The 19,537-nt window shown below is 43.3% G+C and overlaps 1 protein-coding gene across 1 annotated transcript in view; it reads right to left on the reverse strand.

Annotated features, from left to right (window-relative positions):
• RORA (RAR related orphan receptor A) overlaps positions 1-19,537 on the reverse strand; it is a 701,886-nt gene that overhangs the window by 143,335 nt on the left and 539,014 nt on the right. The window lies entirely within an intron of this gene.

Raw genomic sequence — 19,537 nt, forward strand, 5'->3', positions numbered from 1 at the left:
TGATTCTTTGCTGTGGGGCTGTCTTATGCACTGGAAGATGTTTAGCAGCACCTCTGGCCTTTACCCTCTAGAAGCCAATAGCAGGAGATAGCTGACATACTCAAAATGTCCAAATCAATAAAGTTATTGGTGAAAATGAAAAATGTGTCTTTTATTTTATGGAAAAAAAATACAGACTTTTTGGCCAACCCAATACACACACACACACACACACACACACACACAATGGACATGTAACTACTATATAAAGGACATCAAACTGAGATGAATTAGTAAAAAGCAGAAATCGGCGCCAGGAGTGATGAAAAACACAGCCCCCAATGCCTTCCTCTTGTGCTTTCAAACCCTGGAACTCTCAGAAATCCTGCCAAGGCCTTGGCTTTCTATACAGTATGGAAAAAGTTCTTTGAGAGACATCTCAAAGGGCATAGAGAGATCATTTGACCTCAGCATTGAGAGCTGAACTTTTTGTTTCAGTTACCCCTTCGGTTACAGGGAACACAATTTGAATACGGAGGTGGATTCTGAAATCACAATTGATCAAACCTCTGCCCGTAGTTTTGCCCAAATGCTCTTTTCCCTCATTTCCAACTAACAAACTCCTACTCATCATGTTTGATTCTCTATTTAAATGTTACTTTATCTGTGGAGCCTTCCCTGATTTCCATCTCTCTCTCTCTCTCTCTCTCTCTCTCTCTCGATACACACACACACACACACACACACACACACAAATGTATATATTACAGCACATATCACATGGTATTGACTCTGAATACAACAATGTAGACCTTATGGTACCACTTCTGACTCCACACTGCCCAGCAAGACATATGACACACCTGCTGAATGACACCTGGGTATGTGAGTAATAAAAAGAAACTTACAAGTGGACACACAGTTTTGGAAAGGGCAGAACTCCATTGTCCTCTGAGAGTTTTGCTGTTAGATGCTATTTGTCTTGCCCCTTGTTCCTATTTTGAATAAGAACCCATTGCTCCCCAGAAGTAAAAGCAATGCAATCATCATTTGTTTATTTATTCCCTGCGCCAAGACGCAGGGTGACGAGGCAGGATTGCACACGGGGCGTGGGCATCAGAAACTGAGAAGTCTCACCCTGCCCAGCCTGTCTGGCTCGTATGCTTGGGCAAGTCACATATTCCTGTGGGACTCGGTTTCCTCACACAGTGGTAATGATCGGCTTCACAGGGTGGCTGCAGGGCTTAATTAATGACTGAGAAGCAGGCGGAAAATATAAAGTGCTTCATGCACGCAAAGGATTTTCTCCCCATATTTATTTTTGGGCTCAGTCACCCATAGTGGGAAGTGTTTATGACCCGGAAGATGAGTCTAGCAAAAATATGTATGTATATATAACTTCCATTTTCATCCTAAAATGGCTCATTTGGTATTGATTGGCAAATGGACCACTTACTCATTTCTTCTCTTCCAGCACAGTCTGTAGCCCTTGCTGCTAACTTTTGGTGTACAGCTTGCAACCTCTAGGCCTCTGTTTCCCGGACTACAAGGACTTTCTCTATGATTCCCTTATGCTCAGATGTGTTGTGAGGTCTTAAACTTTGATCTTGGTGCCTGTGTTCTGAAACCACACTCAAAAGAAACAAGGTTCACGAATGGCACAAGAAGTCTGTGGGCAAACCCGTAGGGGTTGGTTCCCCAAACCAGAAGACCCAGGGGCTTGTGAAGCCTTGCACAAATGCCGCCGCAGCTCGGTCTGGCGATGCCCTCCTTTCTTGGGAGCAGCCAGCGCCCTCGGGGAGCCAGTGTTTCCCTCGCTGCCAGGGCCTGCAGCTTCATTGCTGTTGCAAATAGACAACTGATCCTGAGGCAAGAGTTGACTTACTGCCTTGAAAAAGCCTTATTATTACTATTCCCTGTTTTTTCTTCTTTAAATCACAGAGGCTGCCCCTGTGCTAGAGATAGTCAAAGACCAAAACCATTCAGAAAGAAAAGAGTCCAATGACTTACACCCCGAACCAACACTGTGTGCCATGTTCATGGCTGAGAGAGGAACACAGGCCAGAAAATGCCCTTTGTTGACACAGAGCCTCTCTACGCTCCTCCCGCCGCAGCTGTCTGCAGAGTCCCTGGCATCACACCGCAGAGGCAGATGGGTCAGCCCCAGGAATCAGGTGAGGAGGAGGAAGCGTCAGACACCTATTGCAGGTTGCCCGACCAGGTGTGGCGGTGGCTGTGGAAAGACGTGGGGCCACTGAGGCTTATATAAAGAGGAGGAAGAACACAGGCCAAAGGGGAAGATGTAATGTTGACTTTGATTGGCTAACTTAACACGAGGCCAACTGAGGGAGGAGGGGGAGAAAGGGAGAGAAGACACTTTTGAAAGCACGACAGTATCTCATTTGTATGTGAGTGAGACCCAGCCTTCCAAATACTACAGTCCTGAAGAAGGTGGGGATAAGCAGGAAATCCGATATGCAGTAAACCAAATGCTACTTTAAATATACACAAACGTATCAAAGAAGGTTGGTAATACCAGAGTATAAAGTATATCCTAATTAGATCAATACTGGATACATTCTTAATACTATTTCTCAATTTCATTTGAAATGCACTTGAAGAAAATGCAAAAATAATTTTTGGAACTTTAACCTTGGGTGCCCCATAGATGATTTTCTTTGGAAACGTGGCTATTGGGAATGTTGAATAGTTTTTTTTTTTCAAACCAGACCATTATAACTGGTCTCTCACATGCTCAGAGTAAAATTTTCTATAGAAACACTAGTATTGAAAAATGCCACATGCCACAGATTAAATGCAGAAGCCAGCTAATCACAACACATGAAAGCAAATGCGGCCTGTTCTGAGAAGTACAAATACGTTGAAACATGACTATCATGAAATATGGTCTTAATAACCCTCTGAAAAATAGCCCCTTTGCAAAGGGAACTTATTATTATACCTCATGGAGGGTTCTCAGTTTCAAATGAAGTTAATTTTATACACTTTGATGATGGAAACTAAAGACACTATGGAAACATCCTTTTAATTCTAAGCACCCCCTCTCTTTCTGTGGGGAGGGAAGCTTTTAGTGATTCCATATGTACCCTTTATTCAATATGTGGAGGGTGGAAAGCAGTGCCAGGTAATTCTGACATTGAAACTGCCACCAAACCGCCAGCTGTTAGAGTTCAAATGAATCGTTAGCTATAAAAGAGAGCTTTCTCAATCTATATCCCACTCCAAGGTCAACTCTCATCACAGGTGCACTTGGCTGTGAGGCACTTGTAATCTCAGAAGCAGATATGGTTGCCAAGTTCAAGTTGCCATGACTGTGAACATAGTATATAACATTCCATTCCAAGCCAGAGCCCATAACCCCCGCGGCTGTTCCAATGAGGGCCCTTCTTGGTACCACTCTGGCTCGCACCCACTGGCTACAGTAACGCAGCAGGTGAAGGACTTAAGTGTCACTCAGTTGGTTTCCAGTTGCTTCCAGGAAAAAAAGAAATCCATGGCATATACGATTATTGCATCTGACACATGGCAAACTCCCCCTGTGTTCACAGGCCAAAGAGAGGAGGCCTGACCGTTGCTGTCATAACTAAGTGCTGTCCCCCACACTGCGAGGGGCCCCGAGACACCAGGAGCCTGGGAAGGTGAGTGTTTGGGAGACAAGGTGTAGAAAAACACTCTCCATGTATCTGAAAGCTCTGCCAAGCACCTCAGCCCTGACATGCCATTTCTTGGCTCTTCCAGCTTCAGAACATTCTGTCTTAGGAGTTGTCAGTTAGCCTGACATCACACGCTGGTTCGATGTTGATACTCATCTCCCAGAAAGGCAGCTAAAAGGAAGAGCTCACCTCTGTGGCTGTCTTCTGCAAGTGACCCCCTCCTTGGCCCCTGGGCGCGTTCTCCATGTATTGTTCTTGGTCTGTCCATCTATTATGGACCAGGCATCTGTGAACTGGAGTTCCCCAAATATTAAAATGTGAAACAATAGTGCCACTTGCCAATAGGCTCCTCAAAAAACAATGGAATAGCAACGTCACCTTAACTTGGCCTTTGTTTCTTTGGCAATTGAAAGGTCAAAATGCTATTTTATCATCTTTGCATAGTCATTTATGTTGACATTTCCCCCTTGTGGGATCAGATCTTCAATGTGAAAATAAATCTAGAAACTTTCTGTTCACACCCTTTTTGGTGTGTGTACCAAATGACTCGGGGAGGTGGTAGCTGGCCACATCCTTTATCTGTTGAGTCCTAAGAGTTAGCAGAACTTTATCTTTATGATGAAATGGCCTTTAGAAGTGGGTATTGCCAAGTTCAGAATAGAGCATCATTACTGAGAAAAGCACTTTCCTTTTAAACTGAGAAACCAACAGTCATGCACTACAAGGCTTGAAAAAAAAATTTGAGCTACCACAAAACAAACAAATATTCAGCTCGGTTTCAGGAAGTTTAGAGAGGATCAAACAAGCCTCTCTCTATTGAAGTTGTTTGAGAACATTTATGCTTACTTCAGCCTTCGCTCCTATTTATGCTGCTGGCTTTTATATATCGACCTCAGGAGGGCATTCCAACTTCAGGTTATGCACTAAGTACCTTCTGAAAAGGAGGCCTGCAAACCCCATCCCCAGCCTGGGGGAGGGGAAGCACTCACATCTGAATTTGTTTCCAAACCACTGCTCTGTCCTTGAGGGGAGGATATCTCAAAAAGTGGAGACAGAAATTCCACAGAGAGAGGGTGAGAAAGCTTTCTCATGGCGTGCACACGCCTGCGAGGAGAATGCTTTTTCTGGTGGGATGAAACCCAGAGCTGAGAGAGACTGCTTGCGGAGCCCCAGTGAGGGTTTCCACTCAGAGGGAGCTTGCAATCTTCTGCAGGTCCCTTAGGAGGAGGATTTGGTACACAGTTGAATTTTCAAGCAAATTATCTTCCAGAGTAAAGGAGGAACAATGCCAAACCCTTGCAAATAATATTCTTGTTTTATTGTACAAACCCATTACTTTTCCTTCTTAAAATTTTTTTTATTGATTTTTTGAGGGGGGGGGGGAGAGAGAGAGAGAAAGAGAGAGAGAGAGAGAGAGATCTTTTTGTTCCACTTATTTTTGCATTCACTGGTTGATTCTTGTATGTGCCCTGAACCAGAAATCAAGCCCACAACCTTGGCATATTGGGGTGATGCTCTAACCAAATGAGCCCCCCCAGCCAGGGCCAAACCCATTATTTTCCATTCTTGACGTCATTGGTGTTTTTATCCCCATTTGATGTATTGTAAAATTGAGGCTTAGAGGTGAAGTCTCCAACAAACCCAAAAAATCTAAGATGCAAACCTGGGTCTTTCTGCCTCTAATGCTTGAGCTCTTTCCCATGTGTCATGTCTGCTCCTAACTATGCCATTCCCAACAACCAGTATGATTGGTGGGAAGAGAGAGAAACTTCTGGAGAAGAATACTAAAGAGCTTTGATCAGGGAGTGGGCACCAGGCAGGAAATGTTACCACTTTGGTCGTTGTTACTATGTCCCCACCTTTTCATGGAAGTATACAGCAGTTTCCTTTTAAAATCTGCATGTTGGAACTTGCTGGTAAAATTTAAGCCACATCCTGCATATGGTCCAAGTTCTCAGTGGAGAAGCAAGAGATGAGGAGGCTGCTGTCTCCTGATGTGTCCCGCCTGAGGGATGCACACACCTGACCTCGTGCAAACACCACACGTTGCTGGCCTCCAGCGGTGTCAGTAAGGTTCATCTGTGCTTTCACAGGCACAGGTCTTCCACAAGCCTGGTGGTCCTGTTTAGCTATCTCCCACTACATATATGCCTAGCAAATAAATATCTACTAGGCTTACTCTAGAGCTTAGAAAGTGTCCTACCTATGCTGAGTAACTTCCATTTGCTCTTTATGATCTAATAGATTTTGGTTACACAAAATAGGCATCTTTTCCATGGTACAAAATTGACACGTACCTCCTCCCCTTTCTCCCTTGCCCCGTAATGCCGACCCACGCAAGGACACGGGAAGCCTTCCACTCGAGGAGGCTTCTGGGAGTAGCAGCTCTCTGCACCCTCTTCCCAGGCTAATCTTTTATAAAGTTGGTACAACATGTCCATAAAGTTGACTTTCCCTCCCAGAGTTTTGAACAGCCATTTTAGTCACCTAGATCTGACAGAGATAAAGTTGTAATCCACTTTAGGTTTATGTGGGGAACCATAAATATCAGGCTTGAGTCCTGAGGGCTAGAATTGCATGGGCCGTTATTAAGCAAGTCGCCAGGTGGAAAGCTGTGTGTAGCGGGATCTGAGCTACATGAGAGTAACCACACAGTCTGGGTTGAGAAAGTGTAGCCCTGATGGGAGAGGGTGTCCTTTTGCCGGCTCTATCACTGCGCTCACCAATTCACCTCTCCCTCCTCTGAGCCAGAGCTTGCTTGGTCTTCATGACTCACCCCCTGTATAAGATTGCAGGCTGCCTTTCTCTTACCTAGAGTGAAGGGCTGGGAGACATATGGAGAGAACAGGAGATGTGCAATGAGGCAGACCTCGATTTCAATCCCCATTCTGTGATTTGTAGCTATAAAATAATGCACAACTTACTTAGCCCACCTTAGTGCCAGTCTTTCCGACTGTCAAATTAGTAAAGAGAAGTAATAATACATGAAAGATATATCTAGGATCAGTAGGCAGACACTGGGCAGATAGATTTCCAGCTTAGTGACCAGAAGAACTTTCTAAAAACCGGATAGTCTCAAAAATAGAATGGGCTGCCTTGAAAAGAAATGAAGAAGTAAATACCTTCTACTTGTTCAAGCTGGATGCTGGTGGAGGATCCTGGAACAGATGGGAGTTCAGACTGGCTACTGCAAATTTCCCTGCTAATCTTGAAACTCGAAGACTCTCTGATTTGCATATGTGTCCTTCCAAAATGCCAAGATACAGCCTCTTGATATCTCCAGTGAAGATATCAAGTAAAATGACATTATTTTTTCTCATTTTTTCATTTTTCCTTCTAGAAGACTGATCTCTCCCATATTTTTCTCCCCCTCCACTCGACTAGTTGCTAGAGAATACCATTTTTGCCAAGGGCACAGAACACATGTAACCATTTTGAAACACTTAACATTGAACACAAGCCACATGGCTATAAGTTTTAATTACTTCCCACTACACAAATAATTCTATGTTCAGACAAATCTAAATTCCCTCTGCTGCCTCTCGCTTTCCTCCTCTCTATTGTTTGTGTGTTTCACCAGCTCGGCAGCACCGTCCCATCCTGCCCTCCTGCTGACTGAGCCGTGACAACTGCCAGTAAAAGTGATGACAGACTGGGATGCGCACGCAGGTTTCCATCACCAGGGTTCACTTCATAGTCACCGGAGGTCAGCCAGTAAGCATGATCCGAGCGACACCGGATGTTTTCCCTGAGATGTTACATGGAGTGCTTTCCTTTCTACGGTTTACAAACTACTTGGAAAGTGAATTTTTTTAGCTTTCTCGGGGAAATGGCCTATGAGCCTGCAGACAAATCCCAAACCCTTGTTAGAGTGCTTGTGTTTGCTTGGAAAATTCGCTGCCATGTATGAATCGCAGATACAGGGGCATCCTCCAGGAGACTGTGTGCTTGTGCACTTGAACATGCTCAAGACATGAAGCAAATTGTGTGCACCTCACAAAACAGCATCTTCAGTTTGGCCAATGTGACTATCAACAGCAGCTTTAAATGGGAGGAGGGTTACCACCCTCACCCTCATCACGAAATGACTGTCATTACTGACCACACACGGACCAGCCGGGCACTGAGACAGCAGGTGCTTGGACCCACACGATCCGATTTATTCGGCTAGTAAAATAGTTTCCTTATCCGAGGGGCATATGTGCCAAGACCCCCAGTGGAAACCTGAACTCTGGATAGTACCAAAATCTAGCTTCTGTGTTTTATCCGATACATACTTACCTTTTCACTTACAGGTAGCATGTCGTGGCTTCTCTTGGGCATATCTGAATTGTCAGCACCACTAATTCTCACACTGTGCGGCCATTATGAAGTAAAATAAAGGTGACTGGAACACAGGCACTGTGGTACTGTGACAGCTGATCTGATAACCGAGAGGGCTACCAGTGACTAACGGGCAGGGAGTGTCTCCAGGGCAGATAAGTGGACAAAGGGATGATTCACAGCCCGGAACAGAGCTGGACGGCCGAAAACTCCTCGCACTGCCAGTACTCAGAATGGCATGTTGTTTGTTTCTGGAACTTTGTTTTCACTTAATATTTTTGGACTGTCCTTGACCTTGGGTAACTGAGACCATGGAGAACAAAATTGTGTCTTGTCGTTGGGGCGGGGGGGGCACTACTGGACTATTATCCCCATTTACAGAGGGAGCTCAGAAAGACTAAGTAGCCTGCCCACAGCCACATTACACCTAGGTTGGTGGCACAGGCACAAGTCACCCCATGATAATGACTCTGAGGCCTCTGGATCTTTCATGAGACTCCTTTTTGGTGACTTTCAGTGAAGACTAATTGTTTCTGCCCCTCAGACCCTGTTTTAGTCACATTGTCTCTCTCACTCCCCCTTTTTTTTGCCTCTGATATTTTATTTCTCACTGTTTGTGCCAGATTCCTCCCTCTCTAAGTTGGTTCTTTTATTTGCCTAATGTTATCATTCATATTTCAGGTATCCCGGGGCATCATTTTTCATGTTTGAACTTTCAAAACTACGAAGAACTTTAGGGATAATTCGAATCTCATCAAGAGCACGGATCCTACCAGGAGACCCCCAATCTTTGTAGCCAAGTTGCTGCTCTTCCTCTCCGATGAATGCCGCCTGCTCGGATAGTTGGGATTTGGAATGTCTATCATTTTAATCAAAGAAGCTACTGAATAAAGAAGTGCTGACTGAAGTTTCTCACAGGCAAAGGACAGAGAGGGCTTAGTTCTTCTCTTTGCAAATAAAGATTCCAATCTTCTCATACTGAAATATGTATAATGCCACAGTTTAGACAGATACCCTAAAATGTTTGATGTTTTGTTTTCAAGGTAGAGTGTTATAAGGGGAAGATTTATTTTTCCATTTTGACACAATTTGAATTGAACAGGGTTTTTTCCCATATTATATTTTATAAACTTATTTCCACCAAATCTATATGGCTGGAAGATATAAAGCATCAAAAACAAACAAGAAGGTAAACAGGCAAACAGGCAAAAACACCTACCCCATTTGTTCCTTGCTGGGTAACGGGAAGCTAAGCATCTTGAGATCGGAATGTTGTGTACTTTGTTGCATTGGGCTGAAAACGGTCTCCTCTAACCCCACGGTGTCCACTAACCTCTGGAACCTGTGGCTATGTGATTTTAGATGGCAAAAGGGACTTTGCAGATGTGATGAAGTAAAGGATTCTGAGATGGGGAGAGTACTCTGGATTATGTCGGTGAGCTCATGTAATCACAAGGATCCTTCTAAGAGGGAGGCAAGGGGGTCAAAGACAGGGAAGGTGCCATGACTCTGAAAGCAGAGAGGCAGAGAAAGAGAGTCGAAGGTGCTGTGTTGCTGGCTTTGGAGTGGGAGGAAGGGGCCATGAGGGGATACTGGTGGCTCTAAAGCTGGAAAAGTCAGGAAGCAGATGCCCCCCTAGAGTCTCGAAAAGGAACTAGCCCTGCCAACACCCTGATTAGCTCCGTGAAACTGATTTAGAACTCTTGACCTCTGGAGCTTTCAGAGAGTAAATTTGTGTTGTTTTATATCCCAAAATTGTAGTAATTTGTTACAGAAGCAATGTAAAACTAATAAGCTTGTTTACCCTTTATTGCATCTCTTATGTTCAGCCTAGTGCCTGACGTAGAAGATGGACTCACAAATTAATATTTACTGAAAGAACTGAAAATGTGAAGGAAGGAAATTACGGGAATAAAATGTACACCACTCATAGCGACATTTGCTTTAAATAAGTCCCCATTTCTTTCTTTTTTTTTTTTTTTTTTGATTCTCACTGGAGGACACTTTTTTTTTCTTCATTGCTTCTAGAGACAGAGGAAGGAGCAAGAGAAACATCAATGTGAGAGAGAAACATTGATCGGTTGCCTTCCATCCACGCTCAGACCAGGGGTCATAGGCCCAAACCGGAGACTGAACCTACAACCCAAACAGTGTGCCCCAACTGGAAATCGAATCCGCAACCCTTCGGCTACAGGATGATGCTCCAACCAACTGGGCCATACTGGCCAGGGCAAAAAATTCCCTCTTTCTGAGGATGAGAGGAATATGGGAGGGGAACCCATAGAAACCCAAAATTATCTTCTGGAGGACTGGGCTCCTTGTAGTGCAGGCTTTCCTAGAGTGTTCTAGGATCCCATCTGGATCAGTGTATGAGCTGGTGCTTTTGTGAGAGGTGTGTTTGGTTGGCTTCAGTCAAATTTTTTTGAAGACTCTTTTGAAGACTCAATGCATTTGCCCATTTCAGGATGGGTGATTTATGAGCGCACCTGCTCAGACCATGCTGACTGTTCTTCAGTTTTTGACCCAGAACAGCACGACCCCCATCCACCACCCTCCCTAGTCACCCAATCTTGCCCTGACTGACTTTTATTTGTTTCCCCAGATGAAAAAAAAAACCCTCAAAAGGAAGCATTTTGCCGATGTGGAAGAGGTGAAACAAAAAACGGCAGAAGCACTAAAAGGCATCAAAATCAACAAGTTCAAAAACTGTTTTGAGCAGTGGAAAAATGTGTCTATAGATGTATTGCATGCAATGGAGAGCACTTGGAAGGTGACTGAAGATTAAACATGTAACAATAAATACACAATTTTTTAATTAACAAATTTCATTTTTTTTTGAGTCCCTCCTCATATTTCTTTAAAGCTCAGCTTTGTATGAGCTTTGTATTAGCTCTTCAGGGCTAGTAAGCTCTTCCCTGGGGGCAGGTGGAAGAGACCACAGGCATGAAAACAGCATTTAGAGGCCAACTGCTTTAGGAACACCTATGTAGTGCTTCTTGGGACTCAAACACCAGGGAGATGGGGGAGAAGAAGAAGCATCCATACTGTATAATATAACTAACAAATAATACCACCTTGAGGAATGTCTGGTATATAGTAAGCACTCGACAAGGAAATGGTAGAATGAATCACATTCAGAGCCAGGGTACACATGGGACCCGGTCACCTCCTTCCCAAATCCTGCTACAGTAGAAGTCAGTCTTCTAGTATCCCTGCCTTTTCTGGCTCCCTGGATGCTAATTTCAATAAGCTCTTACTCTCATGCACTAAAGAACACGGAAGGGCACCCCCAACCTCCCACAGACACACATACCTATCAACACGCCTCCCGTGTCTGGGCACGGGGACTACAGGCCACAGCGATACAGCCGCTCTCTTCCGGGGCCCTCTCACTGGTTTAATTTGTGCCAGTCTTTTAATTTAAAGGAAAATAAATTAAGCCATTCTGGCTGATTGAAGTATAGCTCCCCTAAGGAACTTAACACGTAATGGTTATATTAGTGATTTACAGTAACTTCTCATTCAGGATTCTTTTAGATTTATCACAGAGGTAAAATCAATACCCACTACCAACATGGAGAAGTTTAAGTGATTCATTTTTGAGGTGGAGGAACAGAAAAAAAATTAATGATAAAGACTGAAAATAACTCCAGTTCTTCCAACTCAAGATCTGGCTGGCTCTCAGAATCATAATTTAAGAAGGCAAAGACCTTGGGGATCGTCTAGTCCTGCTTCCTCACGTTGCAGGTGAGGAAGGCTGAGGCCCAGATGGGGCTGCCGAGATCACACAGGCTGGGAAACGGCAGGCGCAGGCCCAGGGCCCCGGCCTTCCGAGTCCCAAATCCAATGGGCATCCCCATCTGCCTGCTTTCACTCGATGATGCCGCGGGAAGTAAGTAGACGCCAATCTTGCTTTCCAGGTGTTCACTACACCCTAGCAGTGGAGATAACACCGTATACAGAAGATCATGACACAAAGTAAACAGACACACTCCATAAAAGAGATAGGGATTTAAAAGGAACCTTTAAGTCGCTGACCTCTGACATTTTCTCACTTTTTACAATAATCATCAAACTTGTGAAATAGTGAATTTCTCTCTTTTTTTCAAGGTTCCTTTAAACCAAACTCTTGGACCATAACTTAGTTAAAGACTTCACCACACATGCTATTTGAGTATCTGATCTGGAAAGTAAACAACTAAGCCAGACCACACAATGCATGCTGGAGGAGACCTTCTGGGCAGGTGTCTCCGTCTGCCCAGGCAAGCCAAACCAAATGAGGCACTGGGTCAAAAAGGAAGACGAGTAAAGGATAAATCCACTGACGGCCACCCCAGGGGGCCAAGGGGCTGTCTCCTCCCCATCAGTCGAGCCTGGCTCTAAAGTAACAAAACACGCTCAAGCTGTGAAAGAGGAAGCTCTTGGTTTGGACCCTGACTACAAAGTATCAGCACAGAGAGATTATGGCCCACCAGAGACTCTCTTTTCAGTATAATTAGAAGAACACAAAGACCATTGAATAGTGGGATTTGTGAGACACAGGGGTCATATGTCGGCAGCCCTAGTTGCTTGCAGAATTGGCTCTGTGGGCTGGCACACAGCACCGTGAATATTAGAAACCACAAATCTCTAGAGTTTCCTGAACGAAGTAAAGGGCCTTCTACCGACTGCCAGGCTGGAGGATGGCTCATGAAGGAAGCCCCTGGGTGACCTCCAAAGCCACCTGTGCCTTTCACATTTCTTCTTTTCCTCTTCCTCCTGTTTCTGCTCCTGCCTGCCTGCCTTCACTTCTTCTCTTCTCGTTTTGGTTGTGGTGTCTCAGTGGGCCTCATTGTAACCTATCTACAATGCTTCTGCCAAGCCCCAGGGGAAACGGGCTCGCTCCATGAAAACTACCAACCAGAAACCTGCAAGCAGCTTCAGACAATGGGACAAACCATGTTTCCATGGACAAAATCAAGGCAAAGTGAGTCCTTTTCTCCCTGAAGGACTAGAGGAGTTACTAACTCCTCTCCTAACAAGGTCAAATCATGCTGCTACATTTGAAGACCCAGAGAAGAAATAAAACTCCCCGTATTAACAACAAAGCCAGTTCTTGGGAAGCTGAATGAGTGTAAGGCCCTTTAAGAACTCCTTCGGAGCCTACAATGGAAACAAAGTACTTCCCTGTTTTCATCTGTCCAATCATAGCCTCCTCTACCGGATTCTTATCTTAGGTTCTAAATTAAGTAGATGTTTCTTAGAAGGTATCATTGGAGAAAAAAAGGGGAAGATGAAATGAGTTCTAATCTCCAGGATTAGGTTTACCTTGGAAACAGATAAATTAGCCATCTTTCAATACCGCAGTTTTGTTGTTCTCTGGCTCTTCCGTCCTGCTCTGTTACACCACTTAGCCAGATCTTCATCCAAGGTGATTTCCAGGAGCACCCCGTGGGAGGCAGGCCCTATGTCAGTCATCTCTTTCCTTCGCACTTGTATCCAAGGCACTTAGATTAGGCATTTGGGTACTTTTCTGTCTCTGTACTCCTGCCATAAGAAAGGGGGTGGCAATGGTGATAGATTCAATCTTTTCTCTCTCTACACCCCCATACCTTCCACATATTAGGAGGTTAGTAAGATCAGAATTTCTAAATGAATACGTGAAATTTGTATTTCTTGGGCACATGGTGGACAAAAGAATCCAGAATCCTGAGCAATGGATGGAGAAAGAGAGGAGCAAAGCCAGCAAATCCTGTCCCCACTGAGTACACCAACAGGGCAAAGTGCTCTGCCTGTATTTCCATTTTCCATCCGTTTGTACAACAATTGTTTTAGGACTCAGAGGCATGCTCTTTGCAAAGCTCTTGAAAAGACTGGGTAAAAATTATCTTATAAATGCCAATCTGATCCTCTCTCTCAATGAGCTGCTACTAAGTACAGTGCAACAAGGAGAAAATTCAGCAGGGATGTTTGTGCTTAAAAGATTTTGGTCACAAATGCTGAACAGGATCCGTTTTTCCATTTGGAGAAAAATGAACCATTTTCAACTTTGATGTTTGGAATTTCAGCTTACACTACACGAGGCCTTGGGAAAGGCACTCGAGGTGGCTGAGGGTCCTTGCAGAATCACTTAGCCAAGTGCATCCTGCTGTCAGCCTAGCCTGTCATTGGAGCGTATTGACCTGGCCCTGACAGAAAGTCTGTGGAAGGCAGAGGAGGAAGAACATGCAGCACACCTGCTGCAGAGCATTAACAAGAACAGAATTAAAAATGATCACTTCTGGGACTTATCACACAGCTTGGAAATAGTGTTCAATAAAAGAAAAGATAATTTGGGGCCACACTACTTGGAAGGAACATCTGACACGCAGTCACTGGTCTGGATTTAGAAAACTGCTTGGATCCCCAGAGAGGAGATTGTTAATGAGTATTTTAAAGGACGAGATTGAGGTGGCATGACAGAGTCGAAAAGGGTACGGGTTTCAAAGGGTTCCAGTCTTGCTTCCACTTCCGTAACTTGGAACAAGATACTTGATGCCTCCCTGAGAAATGTCTTCATCTAAGTACGGCCTTTACAACCATGATAATGAAAAGACTGAAAAACCAGAACAGCTAATGCTCCCTCATTTTTCCCTAGCTGAAATGAAGGTGCAGGAACCTCATCACAAAAAGGTAATTTTTTCTTACGTGTATGCTAACAATTAATCAGAATCTTGAGAGCAATGTAGGGATTTTACATAGTTTAAGACATCACCATCAACTTCCTGAAGCTGACATGCTCATTGGTATCATGTGTTTCTCCCTGAGCACTACTTATCCAAAGTGGTCAAACCCCCCATGGAAAACTAATCATTTTAAAAGTCGTAGACAACAAGACGGTAAAGAAAAGTTAATCTATTAAAAATATAAACCTTATACAAAAATTGAACAGCGTGACACATTTCACGTACTTCCTTCCCCTCCCCTGATATAACAAGGCTTTGCCACTCTGGCTTCACCTCTTCCCAGTCCCACTCAATATACTTATTTTACGGAACATTGTAATGTAAATCTCATACGTCTTACCATTTTACCCACAACTACTTCAGTATTCATCTCTAACTTATGAAGTTTTTTTAAAAAGCAACTACCATGCCATTATTATACCTGACAGTATTTTAAAAATAATTCCTTAACATCGTCTAAACCACCAGTCCACCAGTCATCTACATGTTTTTTTTAAAGTTTTTGGCTTGAATCAACATCTAAACAAAAACAGAGGTGAAACTGATTTCACCCTATATACACTCCTTTGTCTTTTAAATATTTCTTTTAGATGCTAACATTACTTAGACACAATGTATCCGGAACAAAAAAAATGTGAAGGCTTATTTCATTGCTACTAAAGATTTCATTATTTGAAAGGTCTGAGTCTGTGAATCAGATACAAATACAGTTTAAGTCTCAGAACTGGAAAAATAGCAAGCAATTCTCATAGTCTTCTCAAATGCAGAAATAATTTAGGCAACTTTAACTGTATGCTTTTGAGATAGTTTGTTAAACTTTATAACATTCCCAGGGAAAAAAAAACAAAACAAAACATCTGACACACCCTCCCAGCTGAATTTCCTAGACTGTACAGCAGCCCAATAGCAAACGGAGCACTTTCAGTTGGAGCTTCCCCTGCACTTCAAAAAAGAGGCATCTGGCTGAACAAGGCAACAACTGGTCAGCTCTGTAAATAGGACTAAGAGCCCTGAACTGTCGCAGACTCAGACTTTCGGGAAGGGGGAAGGTGAACAGTTTCTCCATTCAGCTTCCATGAGGCCGTTCTGCTAACACACAGGCGCTGCTGTGACTCATAACGAGAAATACTGTTTTATAACACCAGTCTGTGTTTTGTAACACACACTGAAACACAAAAAATAAGACGGTTCAGAAACCCAAACCCAGCCCTGTGTCTAGGCACCGGTATCAAGATCTCAAGATGTCAGGGTGGCTATTTAATCCAGATAAAGTAGGTAAGGCCTTATCCCTTTCCTTGGCGAGAAAGTGGAGGCTTCCTGCCTGCTGCACATGCCCACAGGAGGAGCAACTAGGAATGTAGTTTTCTTAAAACAGAAGCATTTTCAGACTTGTGTTTTCCTGGATAGCTGCCTGGTGGCTGTAATACATAATAAGGGCGTGTAATTGACAGTACTGTGAATCACTCACTGAAATTCTGGCAAAAAAAAAAAAAAAAAAAGAAAGAAAAGAAAAAGAAAAGAAAAAAGAAAAAGAAACAAATACAGAGATTTTTTTTCAGGAAAAAATTAAGAAGTAAATTCATCCTGTCCATCGAAAATGGCAATTATGTCACATGTCAGCTCATTAGCTACCTTTAGATTTAAAAAATCACTCTCATTTGCACTATCCATCAGCACATGTAAAGAAGAATGGTTGCACAATGCTTGCAATGGATGGGTTGGGTCAGGCGTATTCTGTGAAATGGCAAGTTTAGTTGGGTTACTTGATACAGCATACACGGAATTCCTCTCCCAAGAGTGAGTTACAGGAGTTACTGTCCTACCAAAGATTTTGCCACTTGAAAAGCTGCTATCTGTCAGGACTTTGTAATTATTATGGTAATAACCAGGGCAGACTGATCAAGATATTGATGGCAATGGGCAGCTTCAGAATTCCTTTCACTAGGGCTCAGACACAGGGACCTCCAAAATAATGGCTGGGGATTTTCCCAGGTAGGAGCTGTTGGAACCATGGAAGCTTTTAGGCCAGGTAAAGGGTTTTTCTACTCTATTAATTCTCTTTGAATAAGGGAAAGAACAATCTGAATTAACTTCACTATCAATCTGAAAGGGGCCCCTCTTTTCCAAGGCAGAGGCACAGAAACTAGACCCTGGAAAGCCATGAAGATTGAATTCCATTTAGATAAACCCGGACTCTGTCTGAGCTGTACAGGTTCAGATATTTGGCTGAACCTTCAGCATCTGTGAAACTGGAAAGTCCGTGTTCAGCTCTGCAAGGTGCCTCGAGCTGCTGGTTCTCGAGGGAAGAGAGGTGTTCTGAACTGTGAAAATCTCAGAAACACATGAAGAAAAACTTGGGGCTTTAGAATGTTGGGGAGATACACTTTGAACCAAGAAAGAAAGAGTCAAAACACTTAGTTTTTTTTTTTTCTCCTTATAATAAATGCTTCATGAAGACAGTTTGGATTGATTTTCTCATGTGGGATTTTCCTCATTCTTAGAAGTAAAATTGAAGTCAAATTTCACAAAATCACAGGTTATGTCAAGACTTTGAGAAATAAAACTAAAATTCGTCCTGTACTTTATCACTAATTACTACCGAGAAGCATTTTTTTTTAATATGACAGCCATTGAGGGAAGGGATTATTGGCTGGGGATGGCTCTCATCTTGGACAGGCCCCACTAATCTCCAGCTTAATTCCAAGTTCATTTGCAAGTAATTGCTAACAGGCAAAAAAAGGATGGAGTCCCATAAACCACTACAAAGGGAGACATTATGTACATACATAAACCCTGAAAAATATTTCAGATATTGCATCTCAATTATAAGACAGTAGCAGACTGTCAAAATCTGAAAATAACGTGCACTGTGTATAACTGGATCCTCTCACAAGCATTCTCTTTGATTCTATATGAATACATGTGACATGAGCCCAAAGAGGAGGAAATAGTTATTTTTTTTTAATTGAGAAAAATGTGTTAACTCTCTGGAATGTCCATGTGTGGAAAAATAAAACATTGTATGGAATTGCACACACATATGATTTATAATGCACATATCCAGGGCCAGAAATTCTAACGAAGAACCTTATTCAACAGAAAAAAAATTTTTTTTCAGCATTTGCAATTCTGGTCTACCACAATGCTGAGGCCAAGCATATATCTTATTAGTTTAAATCCTACCTAAGCAATAAAATGTGTGTCGTTTCAAATAAAGAAACCATGTTTTTCACAAAAGTTAAATTTAATGTCCACTGTGGCCCCTGCAGTGATGCCGCGGCGTGCCGCCCAGAGCTCTCCCTTCAGGACGGAGGCCCGTGTTCCCCCTGGGACCTGGAGTGTTGACTGCCAATGGCTCACCCCTGAGACTTGCCTTGAGCTAAAAGGAGCTGCACAGTCCATGATTATGCCTCTACCTGGAGGCAGCTGGTACCCACTGGCTAGTTGACACAGGGTAAAACATCCAGCCCCCTTGCCTTGACTTGGGACATCTCTCCAGAAACACCCCTGCTTCTGATCTCTCTGTGGTATCTGCTGACCTCAGAGAGATGCAACGGATGACTTAGTTTCCCCTTCTGCCCAGTCTAGCTCCCTTTACTCCTCGTAGGTGTTGTTCCTACGAGCACTCCCCAATCAACTTCCTGTGTCCAAATCTCAGAGTCTCAGAGCCTCCTCTCTGGGGACTCGATCTAAGATAGCCATTTATCTAAAGATACTTTAGTGGAGTGGCAAATTAGGAATAATGATGAATTTTAGAGGGGAATATGGTAGAATTTCACTTTATTCAGTGTGAGGTAGACCCAGCCTAGCCTTTATGCAAACAGGGTTGTTTCCAGAAGTTTTCTAAGTCTAGAACTGTGTGGTGAGCTCACTTTATGGTGATCATATAACTTTAGGATGACGTTTTACTATCACCTCAATGTAGAAGAATCATGGACAATAGGGAGACCCTTTGGCCACCTGCAGAATGTTGGAAGCTGGCTCTTCTGTGTTTCAGGGGTTTATTAGCCCAAGCCTCTAGGACTCTTCCTCGTAAGTGACACTCTGGGATACAATGAGTAAGAACTCACTGGCCATTAAAAGGTAGCTTAAGCACTAGGAGAGTCTGTGAGAATGGGACCCATATTGGTCATATTGTTCATTAGAAATCTAACTTAAGAGAAACACATCAATGGAATCTCAGGTAAAACAATTTAGGGCAATAAAAACACATTCTTCTAAACGATACTGTCTCCCAGTGGCTCCCATAATGAAATTGAGAACATTTTCCTGTCTCTCAAATTACCTCAGTTCTATGCAGGATTTGGTAACTTCTCCAAATCAGGCCATGGCAAGTTCTTTGATTTAAAACTATTAGTTAGAACTCTCTTTATGGGGTTGGGGGAGCAGAGGGGGATGGTGGTGGGTAGGTATGTGTGATGGTGTAAGTTTTTCCTTTTTCAACCTGAAAACCATAGTCGGAGCTGCCTTCTGGGATGGTGTGTGCTTTGCTGGCACTTGCCCGTGTGAGACAGCAGCACAAAATGAAGACGGTGCCCCTCGCTGCGTTATTAGAGACCCCCGCCTGGGAAAGGAAAGGGATGAGAGAGGCTACGAGAGATGACGTTTCCAGCAAAACCAACTCCAGCGTCCCAAAAGGTCTTCTTACTTCATCCTGTTCTCATTCAGCTTGCTAATAAATACCTAATGAGAGAAGAATTATTGTGAAGCTGAGAAACCTAGGATTTAAATTTCATATGAAGAGACAGACTTGCATTAGAAGCAAAGGACATTTATTCTCCTATTATAATAATTCCAAAGTGCTTTTTGACCTTGAAAATAAAAAAAAATCAGTGTGAAGATAGAATTGGTTAGGTC

Source organism: Phyllostomus discolor, chromosome 1 (genome assembly GCF_004126475.2).
Source record: "Phyllostomus discolor isolate MPI-MPIP mPhyDis1 chromosome 1, mPhyDis1.pri.v3, whole genome shotgun sequence".
In the NCBI taxonomy this organism is placed as follows: domain Eukaryota; kingdom Metazoa; phylum Chordata; class Mammalia; order Chiroptera; family Phyllostomidae; genus Phyllostomus; species Phyllostomus discolor.